The sequence below is a fragment of the Lycium barbarum genome, chromosome 9, assembly GCF_019175385.1.
Source record: "Lycium barbarum isolate Lr01 chromosome 9, ASM1917538v2, whole genome shotgun sequence".
Classification (NCBI taxonomy): Eukaryota; Viridiplantae; Streptophyta; class Magnoliopsida; order Solanales; family Solanaceae; genus Lycium; species Lycium barbarum.
This window is the reverse complement of record NC_083345.1, coordinates 73490363-73498927: the sequence shown is the minus strand read 5'-3', so window position 1 is coordinate 73498927 and position 8565 is coordinate 73490363. Positions and strand designations below refer to the sequence as shown.

General features: G+C 38.8%; 1 non-coding gene across 1 annotated transcript; it reads left to right on the top strand.

Moving 5' to 3' along the window:
* Window positions 1-2470: 2470 nt before the first annotated feature.
* On the top strand, window positions 2471-2577 carry LOC132612454 (small nucleolar RNA R71). Its single transcript, XR_009571813.1, has one exon. It is a non-coding gene; the product is annotated as a small nucleolar RNA R71 (small nucleolar RNA).
* Window positions 2578-8565: the final 5988 nt, after the last annotated feature.

Here is an 8565-nt window from a genome sequence, read left to right as displayed (position 1 = left end):
GAAATGTTGAGCTTGCCATAGTCCATGCAAACTCTCCATCCGGTGATAGTTCTTATTGGGATCAGCTCATTCTTTTCATTTGGCACAACTGTGATGCCGCCCTTCTTAGGAACACATTAGACTGGGCTCACCCATTTACTATCAGCAATTGGGTAAACCACTCCCACATCTAACCATTTGATGATCTCTTTCTTGATGACCTCTTGCATATTCTCGTTCAGTCTTCTCTGATGCTCTACACTCGGCTTGCTATCCTCCTCCAACTGGATTTTATGCTTACAGATCCCAGATGGGATACCCGGAATGTCTGTTATGGTCCAACCAATAGCACGCCTATATTCACGCAATACCTCCAAAAGCTATAGATTCTGCTCCTTAGTCAGTAGGGCTGAAACAATCACTAGCAATGTATTGTCCGGACCAAGGAACTCATACTTCAGATGTGATGGGAGCTGCTTAAGCTCTAACTTGGGTGGCTCAATGATCCAAGGCTTTGCTGGAGGAGTTGTTTTATTCTCCAGATCAAGATTTAGCTTCTTTGGGTGGTAAGAATATGAACCCAACCCAACAAGTGAATTAACTGTCTCCACATAACCTTCCATGTCCTCAACATCAAAGTTCACAAGAATACCAACTAGAGCTTCACCCAAACTTTCTTCTTCCATTTTGAACTCCATCGCTTCATCAACAACATCAAACGAATCAATTACCAAAATGCTCTTGTAAGCACTTGTTAACTTCATCCCCTTGCTAGCCTGAAAAGTAACTTCTTCATCGTTGACTCGGAACTTGATTTCATTTTTCTCCGAATCCATTAGAGCTCTCCCTGTAGCAAGGAAGGGTCTCTCCAGAATAATAGGAATATCCCAATCAACAGCACAGTCAAGAATCACAAAATCAACGGGCAACATAAAGTCACCAACCCGCACAAGTACATCATCAACTACCCCAACAGGTCATTTGATAGACGTATCAGCCATTTGTAACCTCATAGTAGTCGGCCTTGGAATCCCCAAACCTTATTGTTTGTATATAGCAAGTGGCATTAGATTAATACTCACCCCATTATCACACAAAGCTCGAGCAAAATCATGGTGCCCAACAAAACAAGGAATGGTGAATGCCCCATGATCTCCCTTTTTTTGAACAGTAGTAGTTGAGATGATGGAACTCACAGTGTGAGTCAAACTCAAGGTTTCATGTTGAATCATTTTCTTCTTTATCAGCAGGTCCTTCAAATATTTAGCAAAACCAGGCATCTCCTTGACAGTTTCCGAGAAGGGAAAATTCAGAGATAACTGCTTTAACTAATCATAAAACTTCTCGAACTTAGCGTCTTCCTTCTTCTTTACCAACCTCTGAGGAAAGAGAGGTTTAGACTTGAAAAGCTAAGTCAAAGGGCGGAGAGCCCCTTTTACAGTCTACTTGCTCGTGTTATGAGCTTCCTTCACAATCTCTGGAATATCAGCAACTTTCTTGCCAGTAGGATCCTCATCAACAATAATGGATGCTTCAGACTACACCTCTTCCTCTTCATCTATCGACTCAAGATCAACCAACTTCTTATTAGCCCCTTGGAGTATTTTACCACTCCTAGTAGTTATAGCAAACACACGGTCTACACCGCCTCCCCCATTCTTCGGATTAGAATAGTGTCACTCGGAAGTCCTCCCTTTTTATGAGGGTGCTGCTCTCTAGAAATATCCCTCATCTGTGACTCAAGCTTCTGAATAGCTGATGTATGGGAACCCACTGTCTCTGTCAGCCTAGATAGAGTCCTCTCAGACTTAGACTGATTTTCCAGAATCTTCTCAAGCATTGCTTCAACCTTCGAACTACCTTGCTCTGTTGACTGCCCTTTCGGTGGTATATAAGGATTGAAACTCTTGTTCCCAAAATTGTTACGGTTATTGTAGCTCCCTTAGTTCGCACCACCATAATTATTCCTATAGTTCCCGGAGTTGTTATAAGCACCTTGACCTTGCTGAGGTCTCCATTGATTTTGATTCTGGTAACCACCTTGGTAGTTCTGTCTTTGATAACCCCCTTGAGAGTTATTCACATAGTTAGCATCTCTGACCTGCATAAGGGACCCATCATGAAACGGACCATCTTGAGTATGGTACATCCTTTTGGCATAACTGTATCATCCTCATAAATATTTACCTTCTCAATATGGGTTTCATCAAACTTCTTTGTTAGCAAGGAAATATTTGTTCCAAGTTCTGCCAATGTTTGCTGGGTATCTTGATTCTTCTTTACCATATTCTAAATCATAGCACTACCATACGGTACAACATCAGCATTGTTTAAGTGCCAAGCCTGATTGTGAGTAGTCAGCTCGTTAAGTATGTTGGTCACTCGTCGATAAGATTTGTTCATGAAACGACTATCAGCTGCATTATTAGCCACTGACTGCGTTACTAGATCTAGCCCTCGGTAGAACTTCTCCATTAATATGCGCTCTGAAAAACCATGATTCGGACTCTTCCGCAAATACTCCTTGAATCTCTCCCACGCTTCATATAGTTGTTCCCCCAGTCGTTGCTTAAATTCATAGATCTTGTCACAAATTTCAGCCTTCCTGCTAGGAGGGTACCATTTCATGAGAAAAGTAGTCACCATCTCTACCCATGTAGTAATCAAATTTCGGGGAAACTTCTCAAACCATGCTCTAGCATCTCCGGCTAAGGAATATTTTAATAACCTCAGCCGAATAGCATCGTGTGAAACGTTGTTCTGGATGTGATTAGCACACACATCCACAAAATTCTGCAAATGAGGTTGAGGGTTATTCTCGGTAGAGTTCCGAAAGTATCCCTCAAGCTTCAACAACTGGTATAGAGAGGAGCCAATTTTCACGCTAGCAGCTCCAACTCGAGGATGAACAATAGCAAATGCATAGTCCTCCTCCGGAACAAGATCAACAAAAACATTCTCATCATCTGACTCATTCGCTTGATTATTCAATCAATTCCCCTGGTTACCAGCACGTTGATTTTGCTGATTCTGATTAATGTTCACCTGGTTTACACAGAGTAGCAAACAAGGTGTGATGGAATAAGCAAAAGACTTTAATCAAAGCAAACACTATTTAGTAATTTCAAAACCGTATTCCCAGGCAACGGCGCCAAAATTTGATGCGCTCAAATTACATCTATTAATGGTATAACGCGGACGTTATCAAATATAGTAACCCAACAAGGTTGGGGTCGAATCCCACAGTTAATATGGTGTGAAAAGTTTACTAAAGCCGTAGAATGCTAAATTTAGGTCTAATGTCTTAATCCGATGATTTTGGTAAAAGTTGGTTTTTTATGACTAATTGGTAACTAATTGCTTTGGGTGGTAACTTATGGGAAAAGAAACTAAGGTTGTGTCCCCGTTAGATAGAGTGTATGATCATGGGTATTGATCTTGATATACTTCTAATGGATCATTATATGAATGCACTTAATCTCTATATAAATCTCTACTATTTCAAAATAAATAAAAATTATCTCTTTCTATGATTTTCCCAAATATAAGAAAGTAACTATGAAGAATGATTAATCATGCCAAGTAAATTCTTCTTATTCCCAAGTGAATTTATTAAACAAAGTTTAAAGCTTTGAGTCCTTGTTATTTATTCTTACCAACCCTAATTATTTTCCCAAATAAATCAAGGTTTATGGCTTTAATTAATGTTTGCAACCATTAATTATGAATGAAGAATGAAGAATCAATAAACCTTAATAATCCATTATGTGCATATCAATCACAAACCCAATCACAAGACACCCACCAATTGGGTTCACAACCCTAGTAAGGGAATTTAGCTACTCATAGAGGAAGAAGAACAATAAGAAATAATGGAGATCATAATGCTTACAATTGATTGCTTGGAATTGAAGAGAAATTAATTGCAACAGTTTGTAATCCCCAAAAGACTTCCAAAACTATGAGAAATTATTGCTAAGGAAATAAAAACTAAATTCCCCAGTAATGTTCTTTACAAGAAACCTAAATAAGGTATTTATAAGAGTCTAAGTCGTGCAAAATAAGATTGACAAAATTTCCCTCGTCGGACCAATGTACGAACCGTACATTTTATACGGTCCGTAGAATCAGTGAACAGTTCTCCATAAAATCTTCTCCAGTTGTCAGATATACGATCCACTTTTATGGACCGTAAATATTATACGGTCCGTATAACCTGTCCGTAAAATCCTCTTCTCTTTAAGACTTCTCTAGAACCAATATACGGTGGGATTTACAGACCGTAAATAATATACGATCCGTACTTCTGCCTGGACATCCTCTTCAGGTCTGAGGCCTTACTTTAAGCATCTATGATGGCTTTTACGGACTGTGAATATTCTACGGTCCGTATGTTTCTCCGTATATGTCAAGCTTCAGTTATTCTTCTTTCTTTGAACATCTTTTTACCCCATTTCCACGACCTGCTCCCGAAATATGTTAAACATTTGCAACATATCACAAACACATCAAAAAGACCAAGACTTGCTCAAAAACAAGTAAAACTTGTAGCCAAAAAGCATCGAATGTGCCATAATTTCACGGCACATCAAGTACGTTACCACTTTTGCTCGTCTTATAACTTGAATGATCCCCTCGAATTCCTTTCATTTCATCCATGTTCCGTCAAGTAACTGAAGAATCTCCACATGCATCCTAAATTGAAGTCCTAAATCCTCATACCTTACCATAAAAGGTCATATTTCCTGTATATATGCCTTCCAAACTTCTCTTTTTGGCCTCATCAACTATTCCTTTTATCCAATCAACCGATTTATCCAAATTTTCCTTCATCTTCAGAATATTTGTACATATCCCATCTTGTTGCATCCTAAGAAACCTTTATGTTATGTTAAAACCCCTCGATCGTAGTATTCAAAGCCACAACACTTATCACATGGTTATTCTACTAACCGTACCATTTAGAATCGACAATATATTCCCATCACTTGATACACCACAACGAACTTCCTCGGCTCCCGTTTTATAAGGATATTTCCGAACTAGAGAATCCGATCCACAACCCCACTCTGTCGCGTCTTCGAATCATAGTTAAAATTTGAAGTTGGTCACATGTCTCTATCACGGTTGCACATCTCATACCGTACCAACGACGTCACATCTACCTGCTCACATGCGAATTAGAGAGTGTGTCCTCACCATTAGTGAGAGATTGGAACAATGAAGTTTAGACCTTAACCGAATAAAACATGCACGCTAAGGAATGAAAGAAAGGAAGTTTCCTAAATGTCCTATAGCCTCCTGAAGATAAGTACGGAGCTCTTCGTACTCGTCCGTGAGATTCTAATAGACAATGTTCTTGTATCGGTGAGATCGATTAACCTAGCGCTTTGATACTAATTTTCACGACTCAAATTACAAGGTCATGATGGCACCACCCCCACCGTGCTAGTAAGCCAACACAAGTCGTTAACATAACATTATTAAGCGGAAAACTAAAAGCGAAAATAAATCATACAAGTCAATTTTCAATCTTCAGCAATATCATATAAAATACTTAGAAGTTATTACACCTAACCCCAAAATCTAATGTCACTCACATACAAGGACTTCTAAAGAGTAAAATAGACTGAAATACATAATGAAACTGTCCGAAATGAAGAAAGACAGAAAGTAAATGATAAGAAAAAGTCAGGAGCCATCCAGAACCATGGTGCTCACCCCGATCTATCAACAAAGGTTGTAACAGGAAACTTGATAGTTACTTGCTCCACTAGTGCTGGGGACCGAGTCAGGACACAAAAAGGTACAACAAATGTAGCGTGAGTACATTAATCAATGGGTACTAAGCAGCATCGTTGACCGACCCTTTCCAATATGGAGACGAGGGTTGGTTTATGATACTACAACCACACTAGTCTCCCATTAGTCCAAATCACAAGATAATCATACTTTAATAGTTAAGCTCACATAACAGATGGATTTCAAGATAAGACAAGTCAAATACCAATATTCACTACAACAACATAAAGCATGGATGAATGTGAAGCAAATGCGATGCAAGGCCTTTATTCCACTTCTCGATATACACACGTTTGAATGTTAATGAATCGTGACCCATGGAGGGCTCATGAGGCCCGTATATCACCACTCCGAAAAATCCTCGGAACACAGACCGCTCCGGTAGCACCCTTGGATCACAATTTTCAACATATCATGTCTCAAGAACCAATCACTTAGTCGACCAGGCCCATTTGTCAATGAAACGCGCTAAAGCAACATCACTCATCCGGAACTAGATCCCCGCAGACGCATAATCATATCCTCAAATAGTATGCATGAAATACATATAAAGTATGAATATGGAATACATCAAATCAATAGCATACACAAATGCATGGAATCCATTCTTAGGTTGTCATTATCATAGAGGCTTTACCTTTTGGATTCCTTTTCATTACAATGAGGATATATGAGTAATATGCACACAAACAGATAAGATAGGCAACAATAATAAGAGGCTTAAAGTACAGGCATCATACCCCAATCACATATCCAAAGGATCGTGTTAATCTATCAGCTAGTGCCCAAAGCATGAAATTCAGACCAACTATACAATTGAAAGTGCACAAATACCCTTAACATGAAGACCGGTATCCGATATGGGTGCTTCTCACCTCACAAGTATCGAAACCTACTTTAATTAACCCATAACCCTCTTATTAGATTTATTTTTAGCCAACCACACGTTAAAGAAAGAGTGCAAGATCTCAACTTGCCTAGAATTGCCGAATCTTGAATCTCAAATCACGAAGCCTGTTGCCAATCCAAATGATCAAAGTCTATTCAAATGGGGGTTATACATTAGAATACGAACGCACCAATACCCATATTGGTACATAAATCAAAAACCCCAAATTAAGCCCTAAAATTAGGATTCCGAACCCAAAAGGGAAAAATAATAAATTGAGCCTAGAATCATGTTCTTCATGATTTATATAACTCATATACCAAAAATCATCCATTAATAACCACGAATTCATACTTAAACATCAAACTCCCTAATCCTCAAATTGGGTTTCAAAACCCTTCAATTTACCTCTTTAATTTAACATTCTAAGTATGGGCTTTAATTCTAATAATGGAAATAATCATAAAAATCGAGTTTGAAGACTTACCCACTAATTCTTCCTTGAAATCTCTCCAATTCTCCTTCAAAAACGTTCTCAACTCAAGGGTTTTAGAATGGGAAAAGACTAAAGAAAGAAGACACTAAAACCATATTTTGCCCGCCGATCTTGTGCACCTGCACACTCATATCAGCAGAAAATACCTCCCCGAGGTGCAACCTCACAAAGTATCTCAGGTCCGCAGAAGCGGAACATTGTTCGTCATTGCGACCTACCTTTTGTAGAAATATCTTCGCAGAAGCGGGACCAACCCAACTCACCAAACTCTCGCTCCAGTTAGCGAAGCATAGTTTAAGTTAGTTATTGACGCAGAAATCATATTAAACCTTCGGGTATGAAGTTGGGTTGGATATTCTTAGGTTGGTATTTTTGTTGACTTTGTGGGATTGTCACCTCTTTCTTGTGATTTGGCTTGTTTCCATGTGTGTGGTATTGGACTTATTACTTAGTTGTCGTGTTTTGATTTTGATACGTTCGTCTCTCACTTATCTTAACATTATCATTGATAAATGAAAGAACTTGATTTGGTATTGATATTGTGATATGTGCTCATGTAGAGCCACGATTGAGATTTGATATTATTACACTTGAGATTGATATTATGCATTGCATTCACACTCATGTTACATAATACATTGATACAAACTATGATTGGTACTGATAATGATAAGTGAGAAGGAAACACCCGGGATTATGGACAGATTTGATATAGTAACCATCTCTGGGCTGTGTGCGAAATGGCTAGTGATATGGAAGCCACCTCTGAGCTATGTACGGAGTGGTTGGTGTTGTGGAATTCATCTCTAGACTGTGGACTTCGCGAGTCCCCCATGGGTCATAATCGAGACTTTGAGTTTCACCATTCTAAACCCATTTTAAAAGGTATAGAGCTCGGATTATAGATATTTCAAGTACTACTTTCAAGCTTCTTCATTGAGGTAAGTTCCTAACTGATAAATCCAAGTGCTTTTTGTTTTGATGATTATCCAACTGATTCAGAACCAATATTATCAAACTGATTCAGAACCAGTTAGAGACCTGGTCTATGATATGCTCTTTGTGTACTATGCACCGTCAGCAGAGACAGCTATAAAGCCAAGCTACTCGCTACACACAAGTACAGCAGTGAGCAGGCCCATGCTTTAGGTCAAACTATTGAATGAGTGGTCTCTATCCATACCACATGTTTCCCACTATATATACAACGTGTTGCAACATATTGTGTAACACTTGTAAAACCTAAAAATCACCCAAAAGGTGCAGCCTTCGTAAGACTCTCCAAGTGTTCAACAAAGCCAATCACAAATTGAAGGACCTGATTCCAACACTGAAGATACTTTAGTCTCCTAGTTTTTTTTTAAGCTTTGTTTTATGTGCTTTTACTTGTAAACCTACT